General features: G+C 35.5%; 1 long non-coding RNA gene across 2 annotated transcripts in view; it reads left to right on the top strand.

Moving 5' to 3' along the window:
* Positions 1-20,991, top strand: part of LOC145680855 (uncharacterized) — a 70,081-nt gene that overhangs the window by 31,443 nt on the left and 17,647 nt on the right. For both annotated transcript variants that reach the window (XR_014130688.1, XR_014130687.1), the window contains exon 2: positions 13,939-14,215. This is a non-coding gene — a long non-coding RNA (uncharacterized LOC145680855). The remainder of the gene's footprint in view (positions 1-13,938; positions 14,216-20,991) is intronic.

The raw sequence follows: 20,991 nt of genomic DNA, 5'->3' as shown, positions 1-20,991 counted from the left end.
TTCGTGATTATTTTCTTTGAAAATATACTAAAGATTGAGGTAGACCTACTTATTTGAAAACACCGACAAGACCAGAGATGAACGTAAAGGAGTATTTCATCAAAAAATCTCGAGTGCTCAAAGAAAGTTGTTCTTTGGATGTTTCTAAGCTCCTTTTCAGGACTTAGGTGGCTGGGACACATGAATATGATTTTACGAATGCTCAATGGGCGCAAATAGTGAAAACATATTATTTCGTTTTTTTTTTTTTGTTTGTTTGTTTTTTTTTACATGTGACATCCGTATGAGTAATAAATAGTATATTTAAAATGAGTATGCACGTTGTAAAATGTCATTCCTTCTTTCTCTTCGCCACACTAAAATTTACTCTTACCATAACTGTTTACAAATTATAGGTACTTACGCCTCAGTTTAACATGTGCTTGATAATAAATCATAGCTAAATATATGACTATTTTCATTCTTGCATATTCTGCTGTGCCTTCTCAGATTCTCTAAGGTTGCCCACGAGTCTAGACAGAGGGTAAACATAATCACAACTTCTGTTCCGAAAGTTCAGTGAATGTTATACTGCTCACGGTCGTACAAGTGCACCACCGCCGCATCTCGCGCCAGATAGGTAAAGACATGTCTGAACAAGTTCCCGAGCGGCGGTGCTGCAAGTGTGCTTATCGTGTGTAAACAGCACATAGTAGAGTGAAAGTATGGTTTCGTCGAAACCAAAAACGGATACCAAAATAGAGCAGCGAACGAATATGCTGTAAGTTTCAAACTTGGAAAATCATCTAAAGACACCAGTTTACTAAGAACGTGCTGTAACCTTGAAGTGTGTTTGAGTGGCTTAAACGTTTCCGAGAAGGGCAGGACACCGCAGAAGATACCCTCCGAACTTGCCGGCCTTCAACTGCACGCATCCCGGACAACGTACAAGAAAGTGAAGGAACCTTTGTCATAGGATCGTCGTGACTGTGTGAATGATAGCGGGGGAAGTGGGAATTGCTCGTGAGATAACCCACCTCATAGTGACCCAGGATTTGGGTAAACACATTCTTTGCTCCCGACTCGTGTTCCACTCTTTGACGCCGGAACAAATGCAGCATTGGCTTGACGCTTGTGGAGACCTCATCGGTATGGCGGATCGAAACCCAAACTTCCTGAATATCATCGTCACGGGCTACGAGACCTGGTGCCTGAGCTACGACCCCAAAGGTAACCGTTAAAGTTTGGAGTGGCAGGGTCCAAGGTTCGCCAAAAAGCAGGAAGATACAAACTGAGAGATCTTGCATTAAAACAATGTTCATCTTCTTTGACTCCAAGGGTCTGATCCATAAATAATTCTTCCCTGAGGGCACCGCGTTAAATGCCGCCATGTATGTGAAAATATTGAAAAGTGTGCTGCAACGGATCAAGCGGGTACGCCCCCAGTACACCACGTAAGGAGACTAGACTCTGCTACACAAGAATTCCCGGCCACACACTGCCTTTCTGGTGCAACAGTTCCTGGCCACCAGGGAAGTTGTCACTCAATCATCCACCCTACTCCCCAGATTTGTTTCCCTCAGACTTTTTCTTGTTCCCCAAATTGAAATCGCTCCTGGAGGGTCAAAGGTTTTCAGACATTTCGGACATCCAACGTGATGTTACGACCCAGCTGAAGGTCACCCCTAAAGAAGAATACAACAGGAAGTTCCCAGTACTTCTAGTACAGTCATTCCATAAAGTGCATTACCATAAATGGGGATTACTTCGAAGGACAGCAACTGCTGTTTCAAGTAAGACATCGAACTTTCTGGACAGAGGTTGTATTTTCATCAATATTTTAATATTTTGCCTTTGCATTCGAAGTAAGATTTAATGCTTTCTGCATTTTGACTTGATTGTGATTATTCATATCTACATACACCTAATTGGAAATAAATATTTTTCTTAGAGATAAATAAATTAATATAAATACCATTAATAACCCAAATTTATAAGCATAGCAGATGTTCATCCAAGAAAGCTTCTCAGTCTCTTTCGTTCTTAAATGTGGTTAAAATCTCAGGAAAGAGCAAACGCATGTGTCAAGACAGAAACTGTTCATTGATTAAAACACTTTATTTGAAGTCAAACTTTGAACTTCTCCGTGATTAAGTTTAGTCTTTGCCTCAACTATATATATAGAAAGTGGAAAGTTCTTAATGAACAACCCCGTTAAAAGCAAAAGGAATGTGGAATTAGCAATGTATAATTATAAATACACGAACTTAATGTCAATGGAGCACGGTTTTAACCAAATAATAAGAAACTTATACTAGTTTGCAATTAGTTACATTAAATTACATGTTTTCCTTTAGATTATCCTCCTTAATTCTGGATCACATAGCTTAATGGAATAGTACTTATTTCTGGAACGCAGATCCCCAACCTATTTTAAGTATACCTCATGCAGGTACGTACCCAGGATTTCGTGAAGTGGGAGGGGTCCATGACATCAAATACTGTGGTCATCACATCAGAGGTTCGATCATTCTAAACTATTTTACTGGAACATATATTGGTTCGTTTAGACAGGATTTCGTAACGGGGGGGAGTGACATGAAGTTCTGAAAGCTCAGGAGCTCGATCAATCTAAACATCTTTACTGTCAACACATATTGGTTTGTTAGAACAATAAAATGAGGATATGTTGGTAAGTATTTTAATAACAAACTATGAAGAAATCTCGAGTAAAATAATAAAAAAAAAATTGAAAAAGATTTTACAATATTTACGCCCTTCCTCTGTTTATTCAAATATAACCATTGTCCTTTCATTATGACCTCAACTATTATAGAAAGTACATATTCACTATTATAAAAAGTACATACTCAATAATGTCTTGTAAAACATTATACAATATCTGCTTTTTTTTCCTCTGTTGAATCAAATGTTAACAAAACTTTTTTTTTTTTCACATAAAATTTTGTTTTTATTATTCCGTCAACTACTGTCTGTTCCAAATGAAAGGTTAAAGGAGCAGTAGAAAATTGTTTTTGAAATAAAATGTTTGATACTGCAAGGATGCGATGACGAAAAATTGATAAAAAATGTCCACGCTGTTACACAACGGCACTATGGTTTCGAAAGCTTGAAATCTCCCTGACTAGTAGCAGAAATTCTGAGAATTCCGTAACTTTTCTAGAAATTTCAAATTCCCTGACTCTTCCAGGATATCACGCTCACTTCACCACCATGTATTGCAAATAATACAAATCTCCTCAAAAGAAAGAGTAACCAAAGCTTACTGTATTTTTAAAATTTTTTAACGCTGATCCTTCTTTTTCTCATTTCATTTTGTTTCGTCCTTCCTTATTTTCTTCATTTCTGGTCTCGAAGGGGGGGGGGTCAGGACCCCTCCTTGGCTACGTGCCTGCCTCATATTGAGCTTTCTTGTAGTCAGTTGTAATTTGATTTATGTACGATTACGGCATATTGTGCCCCTAAGCAATTTACGGCCAGAGATCCCTCACTCGCCGATGCTAGGGATACGCACGAGACAAGATTTGTGGCTGTCTCGTCTCGAAAAAGTGCTGTAAAAGTGATGTCTCGACTCGAAAAATGTATATTTCTCTATTGGAAGAGCCGTGTCTCGATTCGAATTTTGTCAGGAAAATCCTGTCTCGACTCGTCTCGTGCGCATCCCTAGCCATTACACCCATCCGCCATAAATTGTCCACTTATAAATTCGTCTCGGCATATCTTTGACAGTTTTGCTTTGGCCACAGGGAAGTACGGTATTTTACAGTACATGTAGATATTTAAAAATATCTGTGTGTTTAGGTTAGTTATTTTAGAGTAGTAGTGAAATGTACCAAACTAAACAAAACGTAAAACGTTAGAAAAAAATAGAAAAAAAATCAAAATGTTCTTCTTTGAATTCTGCGGCCCTAGCCAGCTTCGTTGTCTAATCGGAAATCCGAAAGTCTATAAGCACTGTAGCCTTTCCAGGGGACAAGGCATAGAAGCTACTTCCGTCTGACCCAGTGTTGGTTAAGTTCTCTCAAATTCCCAACGACACACAATTTCATACTTTAAGTTAAATTTTCCTTAGAGTGTGTGAATGTTGGCACTTTTGCTCTTACGACAATAGTTCACAAGTGCTGAGAGAAAGATGAATTTTTAAGGAACTTGGTTTACCAAAAACTCTTAGGTATTTGCTCAATCTATCCGTCTGGGAGAAAACAAGTCTCAAACTCTTGATGGTTCATCTATTTTGACCTGAATGTTGGGTGATCAAAAGTTAGGAGCAGAACCCGATGGATATGTTATTTACGCTAGAAATGATAGAAAACCATTTTCGGTTTTAATGTTAATCACTATAAAGCATAATAGACAGCACGAAGTGACTTCCCTCAGTCGACCAATTGTCCCACGAATACATTTTGTCTCCATCCTTAACTTTTTACTAAAATCAGAAGTGCTAGAAATCTTCTTTCTTAACCTTCTATTCGAACCGGAATAGTTATTAACCACTTCCGGTTTTAGCGTTGATCGCTATAGAGTAAAAACAGTAATAGATAGCGACTAGTGGTTTCCTGCAGACAATTAAGTGTCCAAAGAATATATTTAATTTCCACTAATCTCTTCATTAAATCTGGCAGCGGAGAAATATATTATCAACTTCCGGTTTCAATATTGAGAAAATATCACGTCATTAGTAAATGTTAAATATAATAAAAATCTGACGCCATGGCAACATTGAAGTTTTTGAGTGGGGAATGGACAGTAATGGGAAATGCATTGCTGACGATAGCCTACAGCCGGCGCACAATTTAAATATGTACTGTTTCGTTTAGTGTCCTCTCAAGTACATTAGTTTTTGCGTGAAGAGTGATGGGCTAATTAATGGCTTCAAGGAACTTCCATTCTTGAGCCGTTAAAAAAATTCGAACTTCAATTTTCATGTTGTGTACAGAGTAGCAAACCAAACTCCTTCCCGAGGTGTACACTGTGACACTGTTACTTGTTTTATGTGACAAATGTGCTAACTTCAATAATTACTAAAATAAAATGATCAGGTCATATTGTTCAATATTATTGATGGATTTTCCTCAGTTAGCTCAAACACTAACCCAACCAATACTCAACTTCAATTATTTTTTTTAATTCAAAGCCGCAGTAATTCACTGGCACCCATGCTTACCTGACTAATTCTTCGAGTCTTTGTTCTCATAGGACAACTAGGACAGCGAAAATCACATCTGAAGCATTGTAACTCCGTCAGCGGCACATGGTGTAACCGCTCTGACTTGTCCACTACCCGAATACTCTATCCTTCTTCACAGTAATGGAAGAACTGAGACACGGAGAAAGGTTATTTACTAAAAGACTACGAATGGAACTAAAGATAATTGAGGTTTATCGATTCTTCTTAATGAGTCAAGCATGACGTATTTCCGCCAGTATTTCCAGCATTTATTTTCGATGGATTCCACACACATGAGCAACATATGGAACTTAAAACTATAGTTTCGGATTGGCTTATACATATTATAATGACAGAGAATTAAAATTTTAGTTTCCGATAAAAGAAACTTTAAAGAGACAATAGGTCAAAGATAAGCTAGGTAAATAAACTTACGTGAAAATTAGATGAAACACACCTGTTTATGCTTTGTTTACCTACCAGACGCGTTGTCTGGAACTGAAAATGTAAACTTCGGAACCTTACATTTAGGTTCATAGTAGAGGAGACGAAATTACCTGACTCATCCATAGAATGCAGATAGGAAAACAGCTCTAAAATCAGTCTGCAACTCAACGGGACTATTTCCCTCGGGTGTCTTCCTGTTCTGCCTAATATCTGTTCTGCATAATGACCCTCCAGCACTTTGTAACGCATTTTTAATTTAATCTTATCTCTAGGCAGAACAGGAATTCCTGTTCTGCCTAGTACCTGTTCTGCCTAATTCACACAAAAGGGATATTTAGATTTGAGGGAAATTTATTAGTACCTATTTTCCCTTAATTTTCAAATATCATTCAAGAACTCTTTAGATTGAACACGTGAGTAGAACGAATTGTTTCATGAGACCAAATACCCCTAAAATCATTTTAGTATAACAAATGTAGGGAAAGCGTCCGGTATAATGTAAAAAGCAAAACACCACAATTACGTTGAGTAAAATGATTACACAATTTACTAGAGATAAATACTTCCAAATATCTACAAAGGAAACTTTAGAAGAACAAAGTTTGCTCTAGAATAACAAGAAGTTTTAACTTCTTAAAGTCACATATATATCGTTTCAATTTGAGAGAGAACAAAACTTCGAAACTTCGAAACGCATACTAAACCCACACACAACCTTCATTGTTATAAATGTAAACTGTAAGCTACAGGGTCTACATAGGAAATCAAATCCAATTGACCCGACTCTATTCTACTTTGCAAGGACTTGATTCTCTGCTGAATACGCTTATATTTTAGTTTCTGTTCTCTTGGTTTCTTCCCAACTTCAAGAAGCATCATTGATCTTTCATTTTCGTTTTGCTCTTGCTGTAAAAGCTGGACAAGGGTAAACATATTCGGATGTTCCTTTGTCAGCCTTTTATTAAACTTCGAATGCCAGCCCTCCACTATATTGGTTGTCCTTTCTTCTCCGTTGTCATAATGGTTCCATACTTCACTGGAAAACATTTAAGAGAGCATTAGTATTGAACAACACTAAGCAAACAAATTATAACGTTTACGAATAGATAATTGTCTGAAATATCTGTTGAAGTTTCAACGAAAAGCGCATCAAGTTTCCTGCCAAAATGTATGAAATTCAGCGTGCAGTAAACAGACTGAAAGTTCTAACACACGGTACAAAATCGCCACAGTCAAAGTGGGAGGAGACAGAAGTACAAAAGAATAATCTCTTCACACTGAAATGTATCGACATGGGGAGCTCAGATATTTGAAAATGAAAATGAAATCTCTGAGTTTTACGTCCCACGATTATGCCGGTTAGGCTAAAGGAGACGGTGGTGATGAGTGATGAATGAAATGGTGGAATGAAGAAAGTGGAAGGAAACGGGAGAACCCCGAGAAAATCCACGCACACGGTGTTTGTCCACCACAAAGTTCACTTGGCGGGGGCTGGGATCGAACCCGGGACCTCAGATATTTGAATATCCATAATTATTACACTTACACAGCTTACCATTACTTCAGCCATTAATAACATATGAAATATACGTAAATTACATATGAATTACTGTAATTAATTTGCGGGCTTTTGAGAATGGTGTCAGTGTCACTTTATTCAGTGACAATCAGAGCCATTTCCGAAAACTATATGTTTAAGGAAATACTGGAATTGATCAACATAAGCAAATAGTTTTGTCTGTCTTTTTTATTGCAATTTTGGACCAATATACTAAACCCAAATCGGTAATGAGGAAAAATTACTGCAATAGGAAATTACATATACTTTATATAATTCGTAAGAAAAACTAAACCTAACTATACAGTACTTACGGTGCGATCTTGGCATCTGTATCGTCCAACCACGTTTCAACGAAATAATCGTGAAAATTGTCTCGATTCGGCACTTCTGGTGCATCTTCTTGTATGTGTAAGTACATATCACCAATTTTATCAATGGGTACAAGTGGTAAAGCACTAGCTTGTCGTATCCACCTTCTAACTTGCATATCTTGACTGCACAATGAAGATAAACCCAGTTACTGGACTTTGTTTTCTCCAGATGAACTAAGTATAGTGGAAGAAACAACCACGAACAGTAGCATTAGGAAATGATCTACAGTCAAGTTTAGTATATTGGTCCAAAATTGCAATAAAAAAGACAGACAAAACTATTTGCTTATGTTGATCAATTCCAGTATTTCCTTAAACATATAGTTTTCGGAAATGGCTCTGATTGTCACTGAATAAAGTGACACTGACACCATTCTCAAAAGCCCGCAAATTAATTACAGTAATTCATATGTAATTTACGTATATTTCATATGTTATTAATGGCTGAAGTAATGGTAAGCTGTGTAAGTGTAATAATTATGGATATTCAAATATGAGGTCCCGGGTTCGATCCCAGCCCCCGCCAAGTGAACTTTGTGGTGGACAAACACCGTGTGTGTGGATTTTCTCGGGGTTCTCCCGTTTCCTCCCACTTTCTTCATTCCACCATTTCATTCATCACTCATCATCACCGTCTCCTTTAGCCTAACTGGCATAATCGTGGGACGTAAAACTCAGAGATTTCATTTTCATTTTCAAATATCTGAGCTCCCCATGTCGATACATTTCAGTGTGAAGAGATTATTCTTTTGTACTTCTGTCTCCTCCCACTTTGACTGTGGCGATTTTGTACCGTGTGTTAGAACTTTCAGTCTGTTTACTGCACGCTGAATTTCATACATTTTGGCAGGAAACTTGATGCGCTTTTCGTTGAAACTTCAACAGATATTTCAGACAATTATCTATTCGTAAACGTTACAATTTGTTTGCTTAGTGTTGTTCAATACTAATGCTCTCTTAAATGTTTTCCAGTGAAGTATGGAACCATTATGACAACGGAGAAGAAAGGACAACCAATATAGTGGAGGGCTGGCATTCGAAGTTTAATAAAAGGCTGACAAAGGAACATCCGAATATGTTTACCCTTGTCCAGCTTTTACAGCAAGAGCAAAACGAAAATGAAAGATCAATGATGCTTCTTGAAGTTGGGAAGAAACCAAGAGAACAGAAACTAAAATATAAGCGTATTCAGCAGAGAATCAAGTCCTTGCAAAGTAGATTAGAGTCGGGTCAATTGGATTTGATTTCCTATGTAGACCCTGTAGCTTACAGTTTACATTTATAACAATGAAGGTTGTGTGTGGGTTTAGTATGCGTTTCGAAGTTTCGAAGTTTTGTTCTCTCTCAAATTGAAACGATATATATGTGACTTTAAGAAGTTAAAACTTCTTGTTATTCTAGAGCAAACTTTGTTCTTCTAAAGTTTCCTTTGTAGATATTTGGAAGTATTTATCTCTAGTAAATTGTGTAATCATTTTACTCAACGTAATTGTGGTGTTTTGCTTTTAACATTATACCGGACACTTTCCCTACATTTGTTATACTAAAATGATTTTTAGGGATATTTGGTCTCATGAAACAATTCGTTCTACTCGCGTGTTCAATCTAAAGAGTTCTTGAATGGTATTTGAAAATTAAGGGAAAATAGGTACTAATAAATTTCCCTCAAATTTAAATATCCCTTTTGTGTGAATTAGGCAGAACAGGTACTAGGCAGAACAGGAATTCCTGTTCTGCCTAGAGATAAGATTAATTCAAAAATGCATTACAAAGTGCTGGATGGTCATTAGGCAGAACAGGTATTAGGCAGAACAGGCAGGAACCTTCCCTCGATTTCAATATTCGACTTTAAAAAATCCCTATATCCCTATTTGCTAAATTTAAGTAGCGAATTTCTCTAGATTAGGAAAATTTCCCTTAATTTACAAACATTAGTTTGACTATGCGACTGCTTTTACACCAACGTTTCAATTGTTTTCGGACTAGATCCAGTTCTAAGGTTCGTTACGATACCTACCTTCATGTCTACTAAAGTCATTTTTAAAAAATACAAGCAAACTTATACACCCTGTACAAAATAACGATTCTTTAATGTCCTCATCTAGGGGGAAAATAAGATAGTAATGAGAATCACGTTTCTATGAATAGAAAATATTTCCCAAGCTTATCTAATTAGGTATCAAAGTGACCGATATGACCTCCCGTATCTTAGGAAACCTGATACAAAATTAGCTGTTATTTGTAAATAATAATGTGTGTATACGTAGAAAAGATAAATGTTTTTCAACTTTACATCAAGTAATTGTACTTCATCTTCAAATGATTGAGTGATAAACTTTCCATACACGGCATTGAATGCTATATACCGTAAATACGCGCGTAATTTTCGCCCTCGCATAATTTTCGCATCCCAATTTTGAAGGGCAATTTCTGTATATTTTATTTTCCTTGCGTAATTTGCGCACGCGAGGACTTGATAGTGATTTCTAAGATAAGAAACCACACGACTTCTTAATCAATTTGTTAATGTTATTTTTCTACAAATTTAGAATTAGTCAATTCTTGCTACAAAGAAAATGTGTGCCGGTATTTTCGTGTTATTTTGACTGAGGAAAGAAATTAGATGTTCACTGATGTGGCTATTTTTTTTCCGCGTAATTTACGCACCTTTGTTTCATAACTTTTTTCGTCTAAAGTGCGAAAATTACGCGAGTAAATACGGTATATATATATATATATATATATATATATATATATATATATATATATAAATAATATAGTGTACTTGCGACTAATAGTTGGAAAAATACAAAGACAAATCAGTTAATGCTCAATATTGGAAATATCGAAGATAGTTTCTTGATAAATTTGCTGTTCCGATAGCGTACAATTTAGAAGTATGATCATTAAGAAATGGTAAACTCGAATTCATAATTATGAACACACCATGTCTCAGCGCTGATGTGCTCTCTGCGAGGAGTCTCTAGTTCGATCTCTCTGGCCAACTGAGTTTGTTATGGACGACATAATTTCCTTGGGTTCTCCTATTTCCACCCAGAATTTTCGTTCAGTAATTCTTTCATAATTGGTTACTTTCACTAATAATTCTTTAGCGTACAAATATAACCAATATAACTATAATACTTTTACTAATCCATAATTAAAAAAAAAAAGACCATCGAGATTCGTTGTCCTCGAGCTAACTACCTTTAGTATTTCTTTTCTCAATCTTGCTGGCAGTACAGAACTCAGAAATGTTTCACAGTACAACTCACAATAACTAAAGTGTTCTTATCTCCCCTGTTCCCGCAACCCATAATAAATAAAAAGCATTCTTATATTTAAGCAATTATTCAGGAAATATTATACTAAAACAACTCAAGGGTGATCAGAAGCAAAGTTTATAACCACAGTGCGACATGTTTCAATCTGCAAAAATGTTATGAAAAGCTTTGAGAACTAAGTTCAAAACATACTAAACTTAACAAAAATAATTGAAATATTTGTTGAAACCAGGACATTTCTTCGTGTGAGCAGTGATCATTTCAGAAGATTCCCTCACGGGAGGTTTAAGCAAACAGGGCTGAAAATAGTGCTGCGAGAACATAGTAAGCCAGGTTAATCATGATTGAAGGAATGCTCCAGGAGGGCAATTTCGAAGCTCTGGGGAACTCTCTGTGGTAACCTCTGAACTTATCACTGTGAGTGAGGCATATCAATCAAAATAAAGCACATGAATGAAGAAATACAATGTGAAGAACAAGCAGTGAGCTCTCGCTGCTTCAACTTTGGAGCTGAAATTAAAACTAGCATCAACATTCTCTATTAATACTTAAAAAAACAATAAAGGCAAGTAGTTCATAATGTTAATTTATATTTGTTATAATATAGTAATTTAACTTGCCTATTTGTAATGTTTTGTTTGAATTAGTGCTTTTTTGATTTCTGTTTTGAAAAATCGAACTAAATTAGAACACGCTTAGTGTAAAAAAGTAGATGCTAAAGCAGAAGACACTACTTTCTTTCTCAACCAATGCCACTCCCAACCGCCTAGTTGGTCCCCCCCCCCCCGGCTTTTTACTTTTGCTACAATACTGGTTTCTATAAAATGTTTGACCTTCAAAACTTTTGCGATTGTTGTTGTTGTTGTTGTTATTATAATTATTATTATTATTATTATTATTATTATTATTATTATTATTATTATTATTATTATTATTATTATTATTATTATTATTATGAAAAACTATATGAAAAAAGTTAAATTAACTGCGCCTTTTCTTAGTCAACATTTGAAAAATTTTAATGTTAATACGTTTACTCGTATTTACGTTAAAACTTTAACTTAAATATTTAAAGAAATTTTTATTACATATTTGTATTTTATGTACACAAACAAAACCAACCTTTTCGCTTGAAGATTCAAGACCTACAGGCACAATTATTCACGAGAAGAACAGGTTATTTCTAGTAACAATGATAAATTGTTAACAATTACGTATTATGGTGGTAGTCCATGCGTTGACAGTCCATGCGTAGCTGTAACGTCGATTTGAGAGTTTTGCTGTTGATTAGAAAAGTTGATTTAGTTTGTAATGTTTAATGGGAACGAATTTTCGGATCCTGAGGAGCTTTGTTGCAACAGATCAATTTTTTATCCTTCTAAATTTAATCAAGAAACTGCAATTTCATTTTTTTTTAATATCGAAGAAATATATTTGATATCATGTCAGTTTAGGAGGGAGAAAATGTTTCGTCCTAGACACTGTCGTCACGATTCCTAGAGAAGAGGCACTTGTGTATATTAAGGAGTGCAACAGCTAACTTGATCCAAAATGATACTCTGATGAAATTGAAAACACTACTAAAAACCTAATCCTCTAAACTTTTAAAAATGCGGCTGTGATGAACTGGACGAAGTATAAGATACGATCTTAATTTCACAAGCTCTTAAAGCCTAAATTTTTGTTCTCAAAAGTTTCCAAATAGTGTGGTTTTGAGAAACACACACATTTAAATAATTTCCGTTACAGAAAAAAATCTAATAAGATAAAAAGCCAAATTTTGACAATAAGATTAAGATGATGACGCAAGCCTGTTATAACCTAACTCAGAATTCGATTCCCTATACAACATAGAAATATCGGTGTTGACTCAATATACTAAAACAATTAAGGATCACCTGACATAAAAACGTAGTGAACTTTCATCTTTCACACTGGTGAAAGATAATGTGCTGACCATGCACCCAACTAAATTCCGTACAGCACGTTTAACTTTTCTGAAGGCGGATCGGGAAGTTCGTTTTGGGACGAATCAATGCTAAATAAAATTCTCTGCATTTCCGAACAGTCAAGGTTTCTTTTTAACGTATCTTGAGCCAGATCCGCAATCAGAAGTCTAAGAAGACTATTTTCCAAAGCCTTGCCTTACTGTGAATTTTGCCAAACAGTAGTGTCCAAAATAAAAGTACTATAGCACGGCCAACAAGAGATGGTCTCTGACGTTTGTTACCACATGTGGTGGGACATTGCAGCCCCTACTTTGATACCAGTGTTACCAACCACGATCACTCTGTCTTATACCATTAATTAAATTGCCACTACAGTTGCACCGAAAAAAAAAACCTTGACACGCGAGTAGTGGCAATGTCACTGCGAGCTGTCAGAGACGTTCTCTTACTGGACGCACTATAGTACATCTTGTACCCATTAAGTTTAGTTGCACACTCTGAGATTTTAAGCTGGTTTTCGGATTATGTGAATTTATGAATTTTGCATTAAGTTACGCTGTCGCACCCAATCCTGAAGGGCTTGAACTAATCCTATTAAGCGATTGTAGATTTGTACAGTTCTGTCCAAAATAGTTGTCGCATCGAGCGTACTATCTAGAAAAAATAATAAAATACACTACATACAAACAATGAGAGGTACTTACAATGAAACACAACAGTAAATCACTATCTACAAAGAAACATATACAGATTACATTGCATACACTTATATCTCGCCTACATAAGGGGTAATCTGACTTTTGACTCTTGCACCTTGTACATCTGAAATGTGTAGTAATTGAACGTACTTCTTTTAAATACAATTTTTCAGTGTTTACTGTGTTAATTTGGTGATGATATATAGTATGTCAAACGATTTCTCTTCGCCGATTGTATCGTAGAAATTATAGCATTTTTCTTGTTTCAAAGGTTACAAGAGCGTTTCAAGACAAATTGTTCACGCTGTATATGTAAACTTATTTACAACTACTGTCATTTTCAATAACATACAAAAAAAACTTTAAATGGATTATGTAGTTTTCAAATCTTGGAGAAAACAATAAAATATCCTTTTTAAAGAATAGTAAAATTAATATTTTACTTCATGCATCTTTTACAGATGGATTCAGTATTAAGGAATGGAAGTTATTTTCCGCCAACCGAGCAGGAGGAAGTTCGATACGAGGAGCTGAATCTTCTGGTGTTTATGGGAACGTGTGCATTTTTCATGTCTGTTACCTTTCTATTCTGGGTGTGTTATGTGTCCTGTATGTTCACGAGACCACCTGTTGAAGGAGATCTGCCTCTCCTCTACTCCCATCACGCTTGCTACAACGCTACCTCCAACAATCGCAGAAAGAACATGTACAACAGCTTACAAAAGAGTCCGGTCACAAGTAAGTAAACTAAAATATTTACAGGATTAGATAAAAATACTTCTTCTACGAAGAGATAATCTCCTTTCAAATAAGATAGCAATAGAAATATGAAAATAGCAATAGAACATATCTTAATTTTCTATCGAATACTTTACTGTCCCGGTTTTTCACTATATAAAATTCTGTGGTGAGAGTATCTGAAAGAATGCTTTCTAAAGATATTTTGCCCCAAGGATATTTAAATGGATGCGTTTTTCTGTTCGATCAATATTTGAATTACATTCTTTTACTATCAGGAAGCAGTATTGTCCATGCTATGACGTGACCCTGCAAATGAATCCCCTTCCCGCTCTCCCCCCCAAAAAAAAACTATTTTTAAACTTCGTTTACTTGATTTTTCATTAACAAATTATTGACTATATATGACTTCAGACTAACTCATCCGATATGGATTAAACTTGGTATGATAATATAAGAGATCTCGAGATACGACCACCTTATTTTAACAATTGCAACCGCAACTCTTTCTTCCCTTGTAGAATAAACATCAAAAAACGCTGAAAAACTTCTTTAAGTATTTTAAATGAAAAGTCGAAATACCAAATTTCACTCATCTCACATAAAGAAATTTCGAGATACGCCCATGCAATTATAGAAACTATAATTTCAGTCTTTTTTTTCCATCTTTTCTTCCCTTGTAGAAGCAAATATAAAAAACTGAAACACGTCTTTCATTACATTAAATGAGAAATACAAATACCGAATTTTGTGTCTCTAATTGGCTAGGATATTTTTCTCTTACAGATTGGCATCTGTCCGCGCTTGATTCAGAAATTTCCCTGGAAAGGTTAAAGGACTATACACTTACACATTAAAATGCTTACACTCCAGAAATAACTAGCAATTGAGATGTGAATTAGCAATTTCGATAGAAGATATCAATGCAATCATTCATATCATCAAAATGAATAATGGTTAATTCCTCGCCCATCTCTCTGTTATCTTCTGGATTGCTCCTCTACTACCCACAATAATAGGCAGAACTCTCAATTATTTTGACCGATCAAAAGCTTCTTTCAATTCACTATGTTTTTTTTTCTTTACTCACCATTTCCAAATTGTCCTTTAAATGCACGCTTACGTCTACCATATACCGTTTGAATTCTGTCTCTACAATTTGGACTGGTTTCAACCATTCCCCATTAATGATAACTCTATTTTCTTTCGTAATCAATTATTCCTTTCGTATACATTCTGAGATATTTCGAGATATGAACATCTTATTATAATAATTGTAATTCCTACTATTTTTTCCTTCTCATCTCTCTTCTTCCCTTCTAGGTCAAAGTCCCAAAACCCCGAAAGATATATCTAATTATGTTAAATGAGAACTCCATATATCACATTTCATGTCTCTCTAACATTTAGAGATTCCGAGATGTGAACATCTTACGATGATAATTGTAAAACCTCTTTTCTTTCCTCTTCTAATTTTCAAAAATCCTTCCTTAATGCAACCTTACATCACAAATACTATGCCCTGTCCAAATTTAAAGTTTCTAGCTCAAGCAATTCGGCCTGGGTGTTGATCAGTCAGTCAGTCAACCAGTTAGCACTTCGCTTATATAGAGAGATTGAAAGCCTAATACCAACTTTCATGTCTCTAACTTTAAGGGATTTCGAGATATGGCCATCGTATTACAACGATTACTGTAAATCTCGCTCTTTTTTTTCTTTTTTTCTTCCTCCCTTGTAGGGGAAACTTTTAACAAAACGTTGAAACACGTCTCTAGTTACTTTAAATGAAAAATCTAAATACCAAATTTCATGTCTCTACTCTTAAGGAATTTTGAGATATGGTCATGTTATTTTAACAATTACAACTCCCATCCTTTTTCTTCCCACTTTTTCCTTCCTTCTAAGGGAAACGTAAAAAGAAAGTCTCAAACACGTCTTTACTTATTTTTAAATAAAATGTTAAACACCAATTTTCACAAAATACTGCCATCATATTTTATCAATTGTGACCCCGTCTCTCTTCCTCCCTTCTAGCGACAATATAAAAAAAGTTGAAACATGTCCTTAATTCTTATAAATGAAAAATCTAAATACCATATATATATATATATATATATATATATATATATATATATATATATATATATATATATATATATATATATATATATATATATATATAATATGGGTCAGTCCATATATAATCACCGAAATTAGAAAAAAATCCCTAGTCGACCATCAGGGATTTTGATGAAATTTGACACACAGGTACCTACATCCCTCTTAAGAAAGCCTGTAACTTTTTATTCTCCTGTCTCTACCAGTTCCTAAGAAATTAACTTAGAAGAGAGGCAGTCCGCATCATGACTTGAAGAACACGCTGATTGTTTAAGTTTCTAATGAGCAAGAACTGTTACTAATTATGTTACATAGGTCAAACGTATTCTGCTATAAATATATGCATCGCTGTAATGAAGTAATATGTTGAAAGTGGCATGACCATTTTATGTTCGGATATATAAACTATCAAAGTCAGCACTTTTTTACATTACCGTTTATAAAGTTCATTTTTTAACATGTCACAGATTTCCTACATAAAACAACAAATGCCTGTGTTTGTGTGCAGTACATTACAGGGTAGTGAACTATATGCACCAGTAATGAAGAGCTGTTTACACTATATTTACAGGATTTATGAGATTTTAAAGTTGGTATCATTGCAAGAAAACAATTTTTTTGCTTATTTTGAGAGCTCGATTTAACTATGTTGACAGTTGAATATGAGTGTGATATTTTGGATGAATATTGCTACTTATGTAACAAATAACTTGTGTGAATTTCAAAACCCTGATGTATTTTCTTCCATTTGAAATCATCGCCTTTGTCAACAGGTGTCGGTAGTCTTTCAGGTTTAGAACGGATATGGAGAATGGAAGTAATTTTACTTCGAGTCCCTCTCCACTCTGGATGAGGACAAAATCAATGAGCTTCAGTGTTAAGCTCGTGCCAGGACAGAAGTTTTGCTAAACATGTTAGATGTGCCAGTTCCAGAAACAGCAGTGATAATGATGATAAGTATCATCCTAGCTACACACCACACACTGTTCACTAGGAGCAACTAAACGTGTCTCTCAAATCTCTAGGCTGCTCACCACTGAAGAATGTAAGTAAGAGAGACAGACAAGGATACAGCAAGAGAAAGGTGAAGCAGATAGCAAATGTCGTACAGGAGAAAATGTTCTTGGAATACCGAGCACTATGTTTCTCTACTAAAAAGACATGTGACAGGTATGCTAATTTCTCTATGCTTATACAGCAGCTTGTAGAAAAGTATCATAAAACATTTTCCTATAAACAGAAAGTCCAAATCTTAAGAATTGCTCCTGCAACTTGGAGTATCAGAAAAACTGCATAGTTTTAGAGCCTCAGATTATTTAGGGCGAAGAGCAAAGAACTTAAGATGAGAAAGGAATCCTATCACTTCAAGAACAGAAGCCTCGGAAAATAATTCCCCAGGTAACAGTGAATGACGTAGTTTCATTTATGAAAGCGATGGATGTTCCAGAATCTGTCCTGAAATGAAAAAATGTATTTATGTGCATACAGATGAAGGTAAAGTTCAAGTTCAAAAAAGGTTACTACTAATGAATATACATGAAACATGTTGAATTCTGCTAACAGAAACCCAGTTTCAAATTGGGTTTGCAAAGTTTTCTGCCTTAAGGCCAAAGTGGTGCATTACAGTTAAGGCAACTGGCACTCATTCTGTATGTGTGTGTGTCAATATCATCAAAACATGAAACTGATGATCGATGCCGTTCCTGGACCAGGACACATCTACAAGACACTGCTGAACATTGCAGTGTGTGATGCAACGAGCAGTGTAGGTTACATTACTGTGGCAACTGTGGAAGGAAGAAGGCTGTGCAAGATTATTTAGTAAAACGTTTTAATAAGCACTTACTTGAAGGCGATGACTGTGTTAAATTTAAAAACTAGGTTCACACAGACCGGTTGACATTACAAATCCTACAGCTCTCTGTGAATGAGTTTTGGGACACATTGACTCAGGGAATTGATAGTCTTATACAGCACCATTACATAGCCAAGGCTCAAGCTGCATACATGAGTAATATAAAAACTTCACTTCAGAAAGCAGAGCTAATTGTTTTATTGGATTTTGCCGAAAATTACACTTTCGTTATACAGGACGAGGTTCACGGGTGCCATTGGGAGAAATCCCAGACAGCTGTGCATCCTTTCGTGGTGTTCTATAAAGATAATGGAACCCTGCATTGCAATAGCCTCTCCATGGGAAGGCTATAGGGGCTATCCTATTCCACAGGTTTATTATGTTCCTTTTCACTTTGTGTGCATGTTTCTTTATTTATTTGAACGCTCAATTTCTTATTACTAATATTGAACTGTAATTTTGAACCACAGAATTCTATTATTTTGTAACAAATAATTTCATTATGTGGCACATTGTTTCTTCTTATAGTCTTACAATATATATTTTCAAGTGCTCAATCAGTGTAAATGATTTTACCTGGCGTATATGTACTTCTTTACTTCCATTCTCCGTATCCGTTCTAAACCTGAAAGACTACCGACACCTTTTGACAAAGGCGATGTTTCAAATGGAAGAAAATACATCAGGGTTTTGAAATTCACACAAGTTATTTGTTACATAAGTAGCAATATTCATCCAAAATATCATACTCATATTTAACTGTCAACATAGTTAATCAGGGCTCTGAAAATAAGCAACAAGTTGATGTTTTTACAATGATACCAATTTTAACTTCCAATAAATACTGTAAATAAAGTGTAAACAGCTCTGCATTACTGGTGCATATAGTTCACTACCCTGTAAGGTTCTGCGCACAAACACAGACATTTGTTGTTTTATCTAGGAAATCTGTGACATGTTAAAAAAAAGTGCTGACTTTGATAGTTTATATATCCGAACATAAGATGGTCATACCGCTTTCAACATATTACTGCATTACAACGATGCGTAAATTTATAGCATAAAAAGTTTGATCCATGTAACGTAATTAGTAACCGATTTCTTGCTCTTTACAAACTTACAAAAGCCAGCGCGTTCGGCAAGCCACAATGCGGACTGCCAAACTTCTAGGTCAAGTTATCAGGAACAGGTAGCGGTAGGAAAACAGAACATTACAGACTTTCTTACGAAGGATGTAGGTACTTGTGTGCCAAATTTCATCAAAATCTCAGATGGTCACCTGGGGACTGTTTGATGATTTATAATGGAATAACCCATATATATATATATATATATATATATATATATATATATATATATATATATATTAGGGTGGTCCAAATTTATATGGGGAAAAATAAATTTAGGAATTTCTTTGGACTCACCCCCTAAAATGGTTCCATATGGAACCAAATTAAGCCAGGAGAAAAATTAGTTCCATTGAATGATTTTAAATGGTGCTCTAAACGTCCTAAAATTTTGAATGCGTTTATAATACATAGTGTATGAGGAAAAGCTGGAATAAACTCATGTAATTTAGACACTGCTAAAGGTAATGCAAAGATATCCTGGATAATAGAAATAGAGGAAGAAACATATCTAATTTTGTATAGTACTGCCATTGCGGCCATATTGAAATCCACCATCTTGGATTCAGTTCAAATTTTTTTAAATAGAAAGAGGGTCATGTGACATATCGTTTTGAGGTATGGTTTTACTAGAAACACAAAACTGTCACTATTTTAAAGATAGCTTTAGTCATGTAAGAATTATTACCTGTGAAAAGATTTCTCCTTTTGAAATTAATAATTCTTACACGACTAAAAGTAAAGACATGAGTTTGGCGTGGAAAGAACGAAAGGAATATCCACGGCTTCAAATGAAAGAGGAACGCGAAAGAAAATGCACTTCTGAAAATAATTTGAACTTTATACGCCAAAAGACATGGAGCAGTTCAAGTAATGAAGAGGAAAACCCAGTCGAGAATGTTATAGAAAATGTAAATACGAATGCGTGTATGCCCGGACCGTCCAAGAGATGTAAAAGGGGGGAAAAACTAATTTTATTACTCAAAGACTGGTGTTGCTCTTAATCGATAAAAGATCAGTCATAGAGCAGCAATACATATTCTGACAGCGACGGCAGAGGCATTAGGCCATAATGTGGAGGAACTAGCAATAAATGGGTCTTCTATTCACCGATGCTGAGAGAAAACCTGTAGTGAAGTTGCATAGAACTACAAGAAGCAATTTCAGAGTGCATCAAGTGCGTTAGTTGTGCATTGGAACGGAAAACTACTGCTGAATTTGACTGGCAGATAGACTGCCGGCAGGTTATCAATAATTATTACAGGAGATGGTAATTGATGTTCCCATTTTGTCGTCATCAAGATAAGAACATATTGATTCTACTATAGTATATTCGCTTGAAGAGTGGAACTTGGTAAAGTTCGTGCAGGCAGTTTGTGACACTACTCCTTGCAATATGGATCTTGTCAACGGTGCTTGCATTCTGCTAGAGCAGTAGCTCCGAAATAACCTTCTATACCTTCCTTGTAGACACCACATTTATGAATTAGTTTTAAAATGTGTATTTGATATCTGTTGTGTTTCGTTTGCATCTGGACCGGACGTTCTCCTATTGAAGTGTTTTCAGAACGGGTGGTCTAGAATAGATTGCATTAACTTTATTCCAGGAATTGATGATGTAAGAAACAATATTTCCGATGTAAGAAGTGAAGAGTTGAATTTTGCTATCAAACTTG

The sequence above is a fragment of the Thermobia domestica genome, chromosome 3 (genome assembly GCF_964235325.1).
Source record: "Thermobia domestica chromosome 3, izTheDome1.hap1.1, whole genome shotgun sequence".
Classification (NCBI taxonomy): Eukaryota; Metazoa; Arthropoda; class Insecta; order Zygentoma; family Lepismatidae; genus Thermobia; species Thermobia domestica.
The sequence above is the reverse complement of the archived record's forward strand: the minus strand, read 5'-3'. Positions and strand labels throughout refer to the sequence as shown.